The following is a 17869-nucleotide window of genomic DNA, read 5'->3' as shown; positions in this document are numbered from 1 at the left end:
AATACCCAACCTAAACTATATATAGATGTTTGTGGGGGTAGAATGGTAAAAAAAAAAAAAAACGGTCAAAAACAAAAAAAACGGCTATATAGCCGTTTCACAACGGAAATAAACCGGTTTTTAACCGGTTAACCGGTTACTAAAAAACCGGTTAACCGGTTTTTCTATAACGGTCATAAACCGGTTTATAAAAAAACCGGTTAACCGGTTTTTTAGTAACCGGTTATTTAAAAAAACCGGTTTTTTTATAACCGGTTTGTTAACCGGTTTGGGCTCTAAAAAGTGTAACCGAAATACAAACCGGCGGTTTGTAAACCGGTCAAACCGGTTTTAAAAAAACGGTTTTTTTAAAAACCGGTTTTCGGTTTAAACCGGCAAACCGGTTCCCGGACCGGTTTTTTTGACCACCTCTACTCTGAACCATCGTTGTAACAAAGCTACAGTCCTTATATCAAATTGCACAACTAAAATTGCAAAAATTCAATTCAGACATCTAGAACAAATTTACCTAGCTTTATAGGGAGCAACCAAGTCTGCGTTTGAAATAGCCGTGTGTAGGTAACGTTTGTTCTAATCTGCAACAAACAGGTGAAAATTATATTAGATGTATAAATCTTTACTTGATATTGGCGAAGGGTTTTGATTTGTTGATGAAATCTGTAACCCTAATCAACAAATGAGAATAAGCAATAACCTAAGAGAGTTAAAAAGCAGAGGAAGAGTGAAATGCTCACCTGTAACCCTATTTAACAAAAAAGAAAGCAAACAGACTAATAATAATTCCGTCTTCGATCTTGAACAAAAGAATAGGTGCAGAAAAAATATCGCCGGAGGAGAAGAATCTAGTGAGGCTGATAAGAATTGGTTTTTAATATATATATATATAATTGTTACTAGTCAATATGAATTAATGTTAAATGACAAACGGATTCTAGCACAAGCGAATAATCCAAGGAAAGCATGAATCTCGAACTCACTACCACTTGATTTTGATTACTATAAATGGTTTCAATGGCGTACAAAAATGCGAGAATATAAGTTAATAAATGAAGAAACACTAAATGACCCCGGCAGATTACGGATAATCTTAGGTTTTAGATGCTTCTCACGAGGGTTAGGTCCGGCAAAGATGGTTATTCTTCTCGACCTGCAAAACAGACACCATGAGCTCGTCACTGAGAAGGGGGGGTCCTCCTTGCGACCACCCTCCGGCGTGAGAATCAGACTAGATTGCTCTGAATATAAGTGTATATTGAGAGAAATAGCTAGGGAGAAGATAAGATGATGATACCGTTCCAAGGTGTTGGAGTATTTATAGCCGAAGGTAGGTTTCCAAGCAGGTACGGCCAACTGTATATAATATTCCTTTTCCACCAATTACAGGCTACGTACGTGCCACGATGGGAGTTGGTGGGTAGGCAGCGGCTGATAGTGACATTTTGTACTGGAGCGTGCTCCTCATCGTACTATTGTCGGTGAGCTGTCACCCTGTGATTGGTTCATGGGCTGCTTTTGTCAGATCTTGTCTATTTTGTCCATACCTTGGCAGGTATAGTACAAAATATCTTCCAGAAGCGTACGGACTGGCTCTTTTGGGCGGGAATATTCCCGCCTTGCTCATTCTTTCCTCAGGTGACATTGCTGAAGTATGATTTAGTGCCTTATGCGTGTAACCTCACTGTTAGTGCGGGTAGCCTTCCTTCTTGGCTTGTACCCACAGCTGCGGGAACAGGTAGGGTACTGTACCAAGGGAGGCTTTCCTGCGGGAACAGCTGGATTACTGCGTGTAAGGTCTTCATCTCTGAGCATGGTGGGTCCTGCGGAACCAGCTGGTCTTTGCGTAGACGTACCTCTTCAAGGTGTGTCTTGCGGGTCCAACTGGGCTTTGCGGGGACCTACCTCTTCAAGTCCCCTCAGTCCATTGTTCTTCTCATGAATTGTTAATAAGTGAGGTGAACTTTTGGACTTTAAGCAAGGGGTTTTAAAGAGGGGTTTTTTTTTTTAGGTTTTCCGTGGGGATTCTTCCCGCAGTTTTCCTAATGTCACTTGCAGAAATTCCCGACTTTTCTGCCTGATCTTTGGTTATGATGCGGGTAGGTGTTTAACCTCTTCGCAAGTCGGGAGTGTTGAGTTTCATTTGTATAGATTTTTCACGAGGTTTTGGTAGTTTTGGACATAGTGATCAGTTATGTTAAACCACCAATTCCACTTTGAAGCTTCAAACAATCTAGTTCTCAACGTTCCCGCCATGCGGAGGTGTTATTTCTCTTTCCGCAAGCATGGCCCATAAGATCCTTCTTGGGTTCAATTCCCTGCAAGTGCTGAGTATGTGAAGGGTTTCGCCTTGACACTGTACCCGCACTTGTCTTACGGTTCCTTGTTTTCCAAGGTATCTTGGCTTCAATTCCCTGCAAGTGCTAAGTATGTGAAGGGTTTCGCCTTGACACTATACCCGAACTTGTCTTATGGTTTCTTGTTTTCCAAGGTAAGGGGGTATATTCCCTCTTATTTTTTGAATCTTTCTGAAATTCGAAGAGTTGGTGAAAGGATAAGGACAGTCCAAACGGCTGAAGGGACGTTGGCGTCTTCTGACGGTTTCAGGACGTGCAGGAAGTTATGACGACGTGACAGCATGTGGTCAATCAGGACGCTTTTTCAGGCGCGTGGGCGCGAGTTTCATGTCACGCGCCATCCTGACACCTGTTGCCAGCTTGGAATTCTTTCTGACGTGCTTCCGCCCAAGCTTTAACTTGATCCAGTGTTTGGCGGGGAAGCCTCGTCTGTTGCTTCTCTACCTGGGTATCAGTGAATCCTAGGGGAGGGTTGTTTACTGCACTTGCCCCCGCTTGGGTAACCGGGGTAGTGTTCGTAAAAATTGTGTATTCACCGGTGTTCCCCCAGTAGCTGGGGTTGTGGTTACCGGAGTTTCTTGGTCACTCAATGGCCTTGGCATCGGAGTAACCTTAACCATCTTTCCAGAAGTTTTGAAAAAACTGAGAAAAATTAGTTCTAGCTTAATGCACGGATGGCGCCAATGAAGAAACACTAAATGACCCCGGCAGATTACGTATAATCTTAGGGTTTAGATGCTTCCCACGAGGGTTAGGTCCGGCAAAGATGGTTATTCTTCTCGACCTGCAAAACAGACACCATGAGCTCGTCACTGAGAAGGGGGGGTCCTCCTTGCGACCACCCTCCGGCGTGAGAATCAGACTAGATTGCTCTGAATATAAGTGTATATTGAGAGAAATAGCTAGGGAGAAGATAAGATGATGATACCGTTCCAAGGTGTTGGAGTATTTATAGCCGAAGGTAGGTTTCCAAGCAGGTACGGCCAGCTGTATATAATATTCCTTTTCCACCAACTACAGGCTACGTACGTGCCACGATGGGAGTTGGTGGGTAGGCAGCGGCTGATAGTGACATTTTGTACTGGAGCGTGCTCCTCCTCGTACTATTGTCGGTGAGCTGTCACCCTGTGATTGGTTCATGGGCTGCTTTTGTCAGATCTTGTCTATTTTGTCCATACCTTGGCAGGTATAGTACAAAAGATCTTCCAGAAGCGTACGGACTGGCTCTTTTGGGCGGGAATATTCCCGCCTTGCTCATTCTTTCCTCAGGTGACATTGCTGAAGTATGAGTTAGTGCCTTATGTGTGTAGCCTCACTGTTAGTGCGGGTAGCCTTCCTTCTTGGCTTGTACCCACAGCTGCGAGAACAGGTAGGGTACTGTACCAAGGGAGGCTTTCCTGCGGGAACAGCTGGCTTACTGCGTGTAAGGTCTTCATCTCTGGGCATGGTGGGTCCTGCGGAACCAGCTGGTCTTTGCGCAAACGTACCTCTTCAAGGTGTGTCTTGCGGGTCCAACTAGGCTTTGCGGGGACCTACCTCTTCAATAACTTTGGGCCTCCGTATAGAATTATGTACTGGGTTGGGCCTACTTTTTTAATAATAAAATAAAGGACTTTAAACTCACCAATTTTGGGCCTCCGTAGATTAGGCCCATAGTTATTAACTTATATTCTCGCATTTTTCGATTCTTGATTTTCCAACTTTATACGCAATTCACATTCTCTTGTTCCTGTCCTTGTCAATTCAAGTAACAAATAGTGATCGCGGAGTCAATCCAATTGTAGCAATCTTTATACCTGGTAATAAATCTGATTTATTTCCTTGTAATTAGATTGGTATTAGTTATGTTAACAGTTAATAAGGTAACTTCCATAAATATCCATTACCTTATTTTATATGGCCTTCTATGTGAGTTCTTCTCTTTTGTTTCATCTTGTATATGAAAGAGTATAGTCATCATTTAGTGGCTATGATTTATTTGTACATCGTAGTTATATTATACACCACATTTCTATAGTCTATATGATAAATTATACAATAAAAAAAAGCATGAATATATTGGTGTTGCTAATCACCATTAACGTTTTGTTTTGTTGCTGTTTTTCTTTTCTTTTTTGGACAAAAGACCAATTTTTTTTAAAATTTGCTTAAAAATCACCCGTCTCTACATGCATAAAAAATAGTTCTGGTTGAAAACGGAATTTTGATCTAAAGAAAGCCTTGGATATTTAAATTACAATTCATGATTTGTAGTTAATTCATCATTTATGAAGCTTTGGATATTCGAATTATAATAGGCACTTATCTGAGTTGGTTCTTAAGGCGGTGGATATGCGTCTATCCCACCGCTCCCATCCCACAACTCTCTCTCTCATACGTAATTATTACAACAACGTTCTCTATCCATTCTTTCCCATCGTTAAATCATTTTTAATTAAATAACCCAAAACTAATCCAAATTAATAAATTTTATTAAATATAAAGTTATTTTAAATTTAAAAAATATTATTTTAAAATCATTTCGTTAATAAAAAAAAATAAAATACTAAATAAAAAGAGATAAAAAAAGAATAAAGCAATTGATTTACATTGTCTAGATTGGATATGTGGGTGTTTGCAATCTGCTCCCCAAAATCCAATTGAAGGGCGTTGTGACTTTCCTCGTAACACAAATTTCTAAGAATATTAATCTCTATTTATTCATTAGTTTGAGGATCTGTTACATATTTAAAACAAACACCTCCATCTTTCGATAATAGAGTGAAATATAATGCAAACATACATTATATTTATAATTTTGAACGGATGCATTGTCCGTACAAGGATAGCATACCTAGTCTTTAGGACACCAAATGTTTGTTCCACGCCATTTCTTTCTCGCTCTCATGCCGTCTTGAACCTTATTTGTTTTGTGGATAAGCAAATGATTTCACAAATGTTGCCCGATTTTATCTTGTCTAGAAGATAATACTCATGCTTGTATTGTACTTCGTTCACCTCACATGGACACTTTTGTGTGAATCCATGTATGACTTCGTTGAGTATGACAGTTGATAGAGTATGTTGAGGTTGTTGTTAGAATCGACGACATCAAATTATGCATGAAAAATCCATAGGTCTTGAGAGGTTATCGCTTCAAGCATAATCGTCGGTGTTCATGATCACCTCTCAAGTATTGATCTCGTCATGTCATTAGACAATTCCTATAAGCCCAAAGTGCACACTCTAACGCTATCTAATATTCCAGGAAATTAATGTTTAAAATGTTGCATGTGTTTAGAAATATATTTAGAAGAAACAATACTCCTTTTAAATCTAGATGAACACTAATTATTATTACAAAAGTTAACCTTGTTTTCATTTTTTATTATTAAATATTATATCGTTATCATCCTATGATATAGAATTTGATAAATTCTACCACAATTATTCAAATTATATCGTAGACAATATATATCACAATAAAAATGTTGTCCTGATCTTTAAAACGGGTCCATTGTTGAATATAACATTATATTATTTTAATACTCATTTGATTAGTTTCAAATAAAACAATAATAAGGATTATAATATCTCACTTTCATCACATAATAAAGTATCATATATAACATTAAATAATGTACCATGTTTCTTTTATAAAAACTATCAAGACTAATTAAAGATTACACACACTTAATATATGAAGTTAAAACTATGGTAATTTTTTTTGTCTTATCTTAACAACAAAATTCTATCATAATATAGCATATTCAAATATTTAAATAATTAAATCCACCTCACGTTTGTAGAACTTATAATTTATATGACATCAAAATTTGGCCTTATATTTAAACGAGTAAGAGCATTCACATCTCATCCCCTAAATTTATGTGAGGAGAGTATGTAAATTATAGGGTGATGTTTTGAGTGGTTGTGAGTGTAAATTATAGGGTGGAGAGAAAAATGTAGTGATTTTTTGTAAATTTGGGGAAACATTTGGAGAACATTGTTTGCCCCTGTTTATTTTTTTAATATTTGTTGGATTGGTTGTGAGTAGAGGAGAGAGAAAACTATAATGATAAAGGTATAAAAATATTATTTAATTGAACATGAGAGAGAAATGTAATATTTTTAGTGTAATTATAGTATTAAGATGAGGAATGAGATGAGAATGCTCTAAGCAAGCTAGCCAGCAAACGAACTTACCTTGGCTCGGTGTCTAAGGGTTGACTCATCTACAAACAAGTTTTTTTTTTGTTATGCTAATTTAAAAAGTAATAATTATCTCAAGAGAGATGACAAATGAGCAACAAACTCCACATTAATATGCTTTGAATCAAACTATTGATTCTATTATTTGGTTTTGTTTTTGAATTATTATTATTCAAAATATTCATTATTTTATATATATGTGAATTAATTATGTACAAAAAGTTGCACGGGTGTGTCATCATAAAAAAAAGACCTTTCATAGAAAATTACCATGATATTAATAATAATATTATTATTTTTATTTTATGTAGGAAGTGTATATATATATATATAAAAAAGTGTGCATACAGTAACCGACCAACAACCGCTAATGAACCAATAAGGCTGAGGGGTGTGGGGCTTCAACGGGGGCGCTAGAGCCCCTCCGCTCGCGCCCCCAGGCGCTAACACCACACCACCGGGGCGCTAGCACGAAAAATCATGCAGGCGTGAGTGGAATAGCGGCAGAAGAGAGAGTAAGGTGGCATAGGGGAGTGTGCAAAGAGCCGTTGGACATATACAAAGAGCCGTTGGGCTCTTATTTAATTAAAAAAAAACGTTTTTTCATCTATAAAATACCCCATTTCACCCATATCAATCACCACAACTTCAAAATAAAACCCAAAATCAACCCATCTTCCCAATTTTTTTTTAAAAAAATGGCTGGAAATTGGTACCCAAACCTAGATTCAGATTATATTGACGACGATTTATGGTCGTCACCGCACCAACCGATGTTTTATTCGGAGCCGCAAGAATCATCCGGCTTTCAACCATCCAACACACAACCGTCTCCTAACTTTGTTGTTCCGGAGACACAAGAATCACACGGTGAAGCTACGGGACCAAAAAGACGCGTCCACCGGAAAAAACAACTTGCAACGGACGGGTCGGGACCGGCTTCGACTCCGAGGACGAAACGGAAAACCACTCCGTGGTCATCGGATGAGAAGGAAGCCTTGTGTCGGGCTTGGATAGTCATTTCTGAGGATCGGCGTTGCGGTAATTGTTTTAACGTTTTTAAAAATGATTTTTAATAAAAAAGTTAAATAAAAAAGTTAAATGGAAATCTAATTTATTTATTCATTTTGCAGCCGACTACCAAAAGAGCAAGATTTTTTGGACAAAGGTTAGGGAGACGTTCTATACGCTCGTTGGGAGTACAGAGCGGAACGCCGATATGATTTCGGGTCGGTGGTCCGAAATCAGAAAATTTGTCGGCTTGTTTACTAATCTTTTCAATAGGAACAGCGGTCGTATGAGACCAAGTGGTAGTGATGATTTGGCGGTTTACAATTTCACGGTCGAAGAGTGGAAGCAGGAGTGTTTGCGGAGGTATGGGACGGTGAAGATGTGGGACGATTTAAAGTTGTGGGAGAGGTTGAAAAGGTGTTCCAAGTAGGTTGAGCTGGTGGCGCCGGACGTTGATGCGGAAGTACGGCCGAAACGGACTAAAACTAGTTCGTCTGGAGCGTATAGCACTTCAATCGGGTCGGATTGCCGCGTTGGATTCGACCTAAACATTGCGGAGGAGGAAACGTCTTCACCGCCGAGGAGGCGACCATTGGGAAGGGACGCCAAGGGGAAAAAACCGGCTGAGGGGGAAGCCGTAAACATCGCCAATCTTGTTGAATCCCTCAATAAATTCAACAAAACCATGGAGGTGGTCTCTAATGACAAAAAGGAAAAAAGTCGAATGAGAGATTTGGATTTCCTTACTAGAGACTTCAGTAACCTAAATCCGGTCGATCAAATGCTAATGGAAAAGCAAAAGGAACGTATCCGAAAGAGGTTGATCGAAGAAGACCAAGCCGAAGAATAAGAATAATGTTTTTTTTAGTACTTTAATTTTTATTTTATTTTTAGATATTAATGTGTTTTTTTTATTAATGTGTGTTTTTTTTAATAATTTATGAGTTTTTTTTAATATTACGTTGTTTGAATATATTTATAAAAAAATAAAAAAAAAAATTCGCTGGAGCCCCTCCACAGGGCCTGAAGCTCCAACGGGGGCTCCAACACCCCCCTTATCCAGTTTTTCTCTCTGCCACACGTCATAATATTATTGGCTGGAGCCCCACACTAAAGCCCCAATTAGAGCCCCAGACCCCTCAGCCTAACCAGGTGGTGGACTGGTGGTAAGTCACTTTCATATCATCTGCACTTTCACTTTCTCTTCTTCAACCAAATTCTCATTCAATTCCACCTCTCAATTCATCACCTTTTACCACTTTCATATAAATAATATTATTATTATTTCTTCACAAATCTTTTTGGTGGTCAAAGTTAAAGAACCATGAAAAGGTCAACATTAGTTTCAAAAAGAAGCAAGCCAAAAGCACCAACTGTGCAACAGCTTCAAGGTGGTGTTATTGATTGGGAAGTAAGACCTGGTGGTATGCTTGTACAGAAGAGGTTATCCGGGTCGGATCCGGGTTGTGCTGCTGCTCAAGTTATTAATATTGTAGTGTCAAATGATTCTTTTCATCATCATATTTCTTTGCCTTCAACTTCAACTTTTGGTAAGTTTTCTGGTCACGCTCTTTTTTTTTTTTGTGGAATTGGGTTGATTACTGATATGGGTACTGAAATAATTGTTAAAGATTTTATTTTTAAGTAATCTTGAATTTGGGTTGTTTTGACTTTTGAATATTTAAGATGGTTTTTTTTAGTTAAAAATGTAATCTTGATTGAGGGTTGTTGATGTTGGTTTTTGATCATTACTCATTTAGATTCTGTTATGTGTTTTTATGTTTTGTTGACTTTTCTTGTTTTGACTTACAGTTAGGTTAGGTATGCTTGTAAGTTGTAATAGTTGACTCTAACCCAAGAATATGATCTAATGAGTAATAAATATGCTACTTTTTAATAAAGATTTCATCTTTTGAGTAATCTTGAATTTGGGCAGTGATATGGGTACTTAAGTATGTTATTTTTTTAATAAAGATCTCATCTTTGATTAATCTTGAACTAAGATAATGGTTGTTGGTGGTTCTTTTGATTTTGAATCTTTAATATAGTTTTTGAATTAAAAAAATACCATCTTGGATGAGGGTTGTTGATGTTGGTTTCTGATCATTACTCATTTAGATTATATTCTGTATTTTATGCTTTGTTGACTTTTCTAGTTTTGACTTTCGGTTAGGTGTGCTTGTAGTTGTCTTTAACTCTAGAATATGATGTAAGTGATTAAGGAAATATGTTACCTTTTTTAACTAATGATTTCATCTTTGAGTAATCTTGAAGGGTTGCGGTTGTTGGTTCTTTTGGTTTTGAATCTTTAATATAGTTTTTGAATAAAAAAATGTTAACTTGATTGAGGCTTGTTAATGTTGGATTTTGATTGTTAATCATTTAGATTATATTTTGTATTTTCATATATTGTTGACTTTTTCTTGTTTTGATTTACACTTAGTTGTGGTTGTAGTTGTTGAATTTAACCCTAGAATATGATCTAATGAGTAATGAAATATGTTACTTTTTATATTAAAGATTTCATCCTTGATTAATCTGGATTAGTTGTGATTGATCACTGATATTGGTACTGAAATATGTTAATTTTTTAATTAAAGATTTTATCTTTGAATAATCTTGTATAAGGGTTGTGGTTGTTGGTTCTTTTGATTTTGAATCTTTAATATAGTTTTTAAATAAAAATGCCATCTTGAATGTTGGTTGTTGTTGTTGGTCTTTGATCATTACTCACACTCTGTGTTTTCATTTTTTTTGTTGACTTTTCTAGTTTTGACTTACAGTTGGGTGTGATTGTAACTGTTGGCTTTAACCGTAGACCCTGCAAGCATTCATGGCGTTCTTTTCCACAAGTTAGCATCAGAATCTTGATTGTGTACCAATTGTTGACCGTTTGACTTTTAAGATCAAAGTTGCTTGATCTTATATTGCATTTATTCCTTAGATGGTCATATGAATCTTTATTAATATACTCAACATGTCGGTTTAATTATGATGTAGGCGATCTAAAAAAGATTCTTGCGCGCATGATCAATTTAGAAGCAAAGGATCAAAGATTATTATTTAGAGGGAAAGAAAAGGCCGATGATGAACGCTAGCAAAGAGAGAAAGCTTATTGGCAAGAATAATGCTACTGTACAAGCCTTTGACTCGGTTATGAAAGTCAGAGCCGAAGCAGATAAACTCTCCCACAAGGTTTGTGTAGCTTACATCACTTTAAACTAACACGAATGAGGCATGTTCGTGTTTGTTTAACTTTAACCGAACAAACGATCGCGAATTGCTGAACGAACATGGTTTTCTTGTTTCTGTTAGCTCGTCAAGAAAATGAGTGTGTTCATGTTCGTTTGTTAATAGTATAAATTGTAAAGAAGATGGTTGTAGTGAAAGTAATGTTTATTACTTGAAGGTGTGAGAAATACATAAACAACTACATTTATTTATACACAAATAAACACTAGCTATCAACCCATAAAAGGCCCATGGGCTTTAGCCAACTATATGGGCTAAAACCCTAATTATAACTAAATACAACTAACACTCCTCCTCAAGTTGGAGCATAGATGTTAATCATGCCCAACTTGTTACAAATAAAATCTATCTGAGCTTTCCGGAGCGGTTTAGTTAGAATGTCTGCTAGCTGAAAATTTGTCTTCACATGAACTGGTTGAATGGAAGGAGGATCAGTTTGTGTGCCTACTACTCGATCTCTGATAAGGTGGCAGTCGACCTCAATATTTTTTGACCTCTCATGAAATACTTGATTCTTGGCTATGTGAATGGCTGACTGACTATCACAGTATAACCTCATCAAGTCATTAGAAACAACCCCGAGCTCTCTGAGAAGACGACGAACCCATGTCATCTCTGATGTTACATCTGCCATGGCTCTATACTCCGATTCGGCAACCGGGAAACCGTGTGTTGCTTCTTACTCTTCCATGATACAAGATTTCCTCCAACAAACACACAATATCCTGTGGTAGATCGTCGAGAAATCGGACAACCTGCCCAATCTGCATCTGAGAACCCTGATATCCGACCATCTCCTTCTTCCGTGAAGGCACCTACACGAAAATGACCCTGATCGGAGTATAATATACCCAAGCCAGGTGAGGTCTTAAGATATCTTAAGACACGAAGGGCAGCATCCCAGTGACCGGTGTATGGTGTAGCCATAAATTGGCTCAGAACACTGACAGTAAAGGAGATATCCGGTCGTGTGACGGTTAAATAATTAAGTTTACCAACCAACCGTCTGTATCGCTCAGGATCTTTCATTGGATCTCCTTCCTTTGGGAGGAGTTTCTTTGTAGGAAGCATTGGGGTATCAATAGGTTTACAACCCAGTAAGCCACATTCAGTTAACATATCAAGAACATACTTTCGTTGGGAGAGAAGTATTCCTTGTGGAGAGCGGGATACTTCTATGCCAAGGAAATACCTCAATCGACCTAAGTCGCTGACCTGAAACTGAGACTGAAGAAACTGCTTGAGTTCGATAATCCCGACCTCGTCATCACCTGTGATTATAATGTCATCCACATAAACAACTACGATAATCCTCTTTCCTTTCTGGTGTCTAAAGAAGACAGGGTGATCGTAGGCACTCCGAGTCATCCCAAACTGTCCCATAACACTAGAGAATCGACCAAACAATGCCCTGGGAGACTGTTTAAGACCATATAGAGAACGACGTAGCCTGCAAACTTTCGAGGCCTCCTCCTCAACAACGAACCCTGGGGGCTGCTCCATATATACCTCCTCCTCAAGAACACCATTAAGAAAGGCGTTCTTGACATCAAGCTGGCGGAGCGGCCAATGATTAATGGCAGCAAGAGCGATACAAATACGGACAGATGACATTTTAGAAACCGGAGAGAAGGTTTCATCGTAATCAATGCCATATGCCTGAGAATACCCTTTTGCAACCAACCGAGCCTTTAAGCGGTGTAAGGAGCCATCCGGGTGTAGTTTAACCGTAAACACCCAACGACACCAACAATACGCTTCCCTTTAGGAAGTGTTTCAAGATCCCATGTATGATTGGACTTTAGAGCCCCAATTTCATCTTCCATAGCCTGTCTCCATCCTGGGTGAGCGAGAGCGCTCGTCACATTATTGGGAATCGGGTAGGAATCAAGGGTAGTGGTGTACGCATGAGATTCAGGAGATAGGTGGGTGTAGGCAACATAGTCCTGAATTGGGTAACGAGTACATTTCCGGGGCTCCTTGCGAAAGGAAATAGGTATATCGGGAAGTGGGGCACCAGGAGGATCATAAACGGGAGTATCAGAGGTTGTTGGATCGGGTAAGGATGTATTAGTGAGAGGTGTGGATTGCTCAGATGTAGACGGAGTATCAGAGGGTATTTCGGGGTCGTGGCCAGGGTGTGAATCAAGAGTTGCTGATGTTTGACCCCTACCCCGCCTAGCATATGTGAAAAGCAGTGGCCGAGATTTTGTCGGTGGGTCAGAATCAGTAGAGATTGGATCGGTAAAAGGAATTGACACAGGAATGGTGGGGATGAAGGGAGATGTGGGTATATCGAGGTCGGGAAACGGGTCAGAAACAGGAGTGGAACACTCGGGAAAGTAAGGAGACTCGTGAAAAGTGACATCGGCACTGGTAAAGTATCGGTGAAGTGATGGGCTATAGCATCGATACCTTTTTTGAACCCGTGAGTAACCAAGAAAGACACAACGAATGGCTCGAGGATCAAGTTTGATGGTTTTTGGACTATGGTCATGAACATAGGCGACGCAACCAAATACTTTAGGTGCGAGAGGAAATGGATCATCATTGGGAAATAGTACAGAAAACGGTGTTTTACCATGAAGAACGGTTGAGGGCATGCGGTTAATCAGATATGTGGCAGTGAGAACGGCATCTCCCCAAAAACGATGAGGAACACGTGATTGGATCATGATTGTGCGAGCAACATCCAATATGTGACGATTTTTGCGTTCGGACACACCATTTTGTTGAGATGTATAAGCACACGATGATTCATGAATAATGCCGTTGGTTTTTAAGTATGAAGAAAAGTCGGTGGAAAAATATTCTTTAGCATTATCAGATCGTAAAGTTTTAATGGTGGTGTTAAATTGGTTTTGAACATAAGCATTAAATTCTCGAAATATGGAAAATACCTCACTACGAGATTTCAACAAATAAACCCAAGTAGTGCGAGAATAGTCATCAATAAAGGTAATAAAATATTCAAAACCCAACGTAGATTTGATAGTGCAAGGACCCCATACATGAGAATGCAACAGTTCAAAACAAGAACTGACTCGATTGGGCACCCTAGGGGGATAGGGACGCCTGGTATGTTTACCAAGTTGACACGACTCACAATGAAAATTAAAAGACGAAAGTGGTAAATCTGGTCGCATTTGCCTTAGAACCGCTGTAGAGGGATGACCTAACCGACAGTGAGCCTCCCTGACAGCGCTATCACATAAGTTTGCTACAGGATGCGAAAACGGGGATATACGATAGAGACCTCCTGATTCAAAACCAGTACCAATTACCCGATTTGTTCCTAGTTCATGAAAAACACAATGAGTTGGGTAAAAGGTCACAAAACAGTTGTTTTGTTTGGTAATCTGACTCACTGAACAAAGACTGGTAGGAAATTTAGGAACAAATAGGATAGAAGACAGTTTTAGGTTTTCCGAGTTACTGATGGATCCTATGCCGAGAACGGGACATGAAGATCCATCGGCAAGACGTACCGGTGCATGGGAAACATTTTGAAGACTAGAAAAAATACCCCGATTCCCAGTCATGTGATGTGTGGCTCCAAAATCAATCACCCATGATAAGTCAAGGCTAGAAGGTTTACCTGAATGTGCCGAGCTGGTTTGAGGATGAGGCAACTGGGAGGTAAGAAACCGTTGAATAAGATCATGCTCCTCTTTAGTAAATGTATACATGTATGTATTTTCGCCCATAGTGATACACGAAACTGAAAATTGACTGTGAACAGTAACAAGTGCGGGTAAAGGGCGGGAACAGATTCCGGCGTAAACAGTTACTCGTCGTGAACAGTTAATCCCGGCAGTGAACGTTAATTCCGGCAGCGAACAGTAACTTTCCGGCAGCGAACAGTAACTTTCCGGTAGTGAACAGAAAATCCGGCAGTGAACAGTGACTTCCGGCGTGAACAGTAATTTCCGGCGACGGCAGGAGCTTGTTTCAGATCTGAAGGCTGCTGGTGACGGCTGGTCAGACTCAGGTTCGGGTCAGATCGCGGCTAGGGTTTGGATCGAGAGCCGTAGCTCTGATACCATGTAAAGAAGATGGTTGTAGTGAAAGTAATGTTTATTACTTGAAGGTGTGAGAAATACATAAACAACTACATCTATTTATACACAAATAAACCATAGCTATCAACCCATAAAAGGCCCATGGGCTTTAGCCAACTATATGGGCTAAAACCCTAATTATAACTAAATACAACTAACATAAATGAACTGTTCGCACACGTAAACAAACACAAACGCACATAAAAGAGCGAACATTACACAGGCGAACGGATATAAACGAACATAACCGAGCAAACGCCAGTTATTATTAAACGTGAACATCAGTATGTGTGGATAAAAAAAAATAAAACTAGACTAAATTGTAACAGGCTTGAAAAAATTCAAATGAATTGGAAACCGAATGAACTTAAACAAGAGTAAATTAACGAATATATCTTAAACGTAAACGAACGAAAATAATTGAACACAAATAAATGAATTTAAATGAATGAACATAAACAAACGTTCACAAACATAAATGAACAGATGAGACATGTGTTAATGTTCGTTTAACTAAATGAGCAAAAAGTTTTGTTCTTGTTTGTTCATTTATTAAATAAATTAACTTCCCGCCAAATGGTTCACACAATGTTCGGTTTGATCATAGACCTACTTTAAACGAACTAATTTTATTAAAATGTAATCATCTTGGATCCAGATTCCTATTTCGGCTATCCATCTTTGTTTTGACAAAACCTTCAAACCGGTCAAAAAGTCAACCTTTTCAAAGCTTTATCTATTTGTGCTTCTTTAGGTTGCAGCCATGGAGACATCTGTTAAAAATGGGATCAAGGTTATGGGGAAGGAAGTTGAAGTCTTGACTGAGTTACTCATGAAGGAGTTGCTGAAACTGGATAGGATTGAGGCTGAAGGAGAAGCAAGAACTCAGAGGCGAATCGAGGTTGACTCTGACTAAATAAAAGTCAAACATACTACTTTCTTATGTTGAAAGTTAAATTCTTTACAAAACTCTTATGATGAATTTTCACAGGTGCATCGCGTACAGGGCTTTGTCGACATTCTTGACGGTCTAAAGTTGACCATGAATACAAACCGGTTTGACAAACGCAATGTGTCTACAGTTTCAGTAATGACAAAAATGGGAAACATTCGATTCTGGAGTTGGGAGCCTAAATGCACCTAACCATGTACAAAATTCAACTAAAATAACTAAAGATTGGGAGCGGTTTGAATGAATGGTAAATGTGTTTGCTTATAGTCCCATGGTTATTGTAGGAAGATGTACAAAGTGTTGAGTGAATAAAGGTTGGGACTTGATAGACAAAAGGTGTGGATTTGATTGTGTGGTAAACCACTCTTTATCTGTTCATCTGGTAGAGTTCAAGAGAGATTTTTTTAAATTTTTTTTTATCATAATTTGTGAATGTTTGTTGTGGTTACAGTTTGAATAAAGTATTTGATTAATAAAAAGTTTTGCAGGATTTATTAATAGTTTAATGTAACATGATATTGTTAGCAAATTGAGAAAATAAACTGAACATATGAAAATATGAACTCGATACTGACATAAGTCATCTTAAAAACATAACCAAAATGAGAGGACAGTTTGCATAAAGCCGAAACTAAACGAAAATACGAGAAAGGAAATCAATCAAGGATTGGGTGATACGAGAGTCTCGGCATATATCATTCGACTAGATCTATACTCCCAACTCGGAGAACAAAAATAATGATAGTGTGTCGTAAAGTCCTCTGTATTCACTTTTGTAAAAGAATTCTTTTCCTCATCCAAAACGACAAGCCAATCGCCTTCAGCACTCGCTTCCGTGCATATATGCCGCCTTGTAACACTAAGCCCCTTATCCCACGGATCGCTGAAAGCAGCCACCTTCACCCACCCATCGTCACCTGCATCGAGCCTCCACAGACCCCCCTGCTTCAAATACATAGTTACTTTATACGACACACACAGATGAATGCATCCATTGAGAACGGCTAAACTTTCACCACGATCTATTACACCATTTGGAACATGAGGAAATTCTATCTTCTTAAAAGTTTTCGTCTCCACATCAAAACACATAATCCACCATTCACTTTTAGCGTCCAACGTATAAGCTCTCACAGTAAAATAAAGGCATTGGCCACACAAAGTAGCCGAAGACCAAACGCAAGGCTCTTTACGAGCAAACAAAAATCCAATGGGTCTCCACGAGTCCAACCTGTGTGAATAAATATAAGCCCCAAAGATATTACCCGCAATCACACATACAAGTTTGTAATCATTAGACGAGTCCATATAGAAACCGACAGCATTGAGAGAAAAATTCTTGGAAAAATATAAAGTCGGGCCAGGTGATAACTTCTTGTAGGCACGGGTAAATGGATTCCAAAACACTAGCTGATTACACACCGTTGAACATAAACATACCAATCCATGCAAAGTTGCTAAAATAAATATCGAGTTCGGGGTATAGTTGTTGAGGGGAATGGTGCGGAGTTGGTCGTCGAGTAGGACGAGTTTATAGTCGTTGATGGCGCCTGAGGTGCATCCGGGCAAACGCGGGTGTGGATACGAACGATTTCCATTGCTTGCAAACGCACATGCAACGACCTATGTCGGACTTAGCAGGAAGTTTGGTTGGTATCTCGGATTCTATCAAACTAAACGGAAGCTGTTGTACATCGGCCTGGATCTGGATCTTCTTGTCCATCGTGTTTTGTGGTACCGGCCAATGACAAATTGTGCGAATTAAGGACGTGCCGTTTTTATTTCCACGAGTGCGGTTTTGTTGTAGAAGTGGTTCGGTTATATCTCTATTCGAGGACCATAGTTTAAAGTTCGCCTTTTGGTCCTTGAAATTTTGTTTTCGTTGCAATTAAGTACACCTCATCAAACCCGTTAAATATTAAGTATTTCACGTTAGGTAGTGGCACAACTTGTTGTTCGTTTGTCTTCTGTTTTCAATGTAATCACTAATTTTTAAATAAAAGGTAAATAACTTTAGTTGGCAATGAAGGACACATTGATTGAAAATAATT

The 17869-nt window shown here is 38.8% G+C and overlaps 1 pseudogene across 1 annotated transcript; it reads left to right on the top strand.

Moving 5' to 3' along the window:
• Positions 1-8839: 8839 nt before the first annotated feature.
• LOC143610311 (BAG family molecular chaperone regulator 4-like) lies at positions 8840-17225 on the top strand (annotated as a pseudogene). Its single transcript, XR_013149566.1, has 4 exons — positions 8840-9103; positions 10554-10748; positions 15621-15767; positions 15858-17225. The product of XR_013149566.1 is annotated as a BAG family molecular chaperone regulator 4-like (transcript).
• Positions 17226-17869: the final 644 nt, after the last annotated feature.

Source organism: Bidens hawaiensis, unplaced genomic scaffold (assembly GCF_021521415.1).
Source record: "Bidens hawaiensis isolate Kalapana, Puna unplaced genomic scaffold, B.hawaiensis_p1.1 tig00025672_1, whole genome shotgun sequence".
Taxonomy (NCBI): Eukaryota; Viridiplantae; Streptophyta; class Magnoliopsida; order Asterales; family Asteraceae; genus Bidens; species Bidens hawaiensis.
The sequence above is the reverse complement of the archived record's forward strand: the minus strand, read 5'-3'. Positions and strand labels throughout refer to the sequence as shown.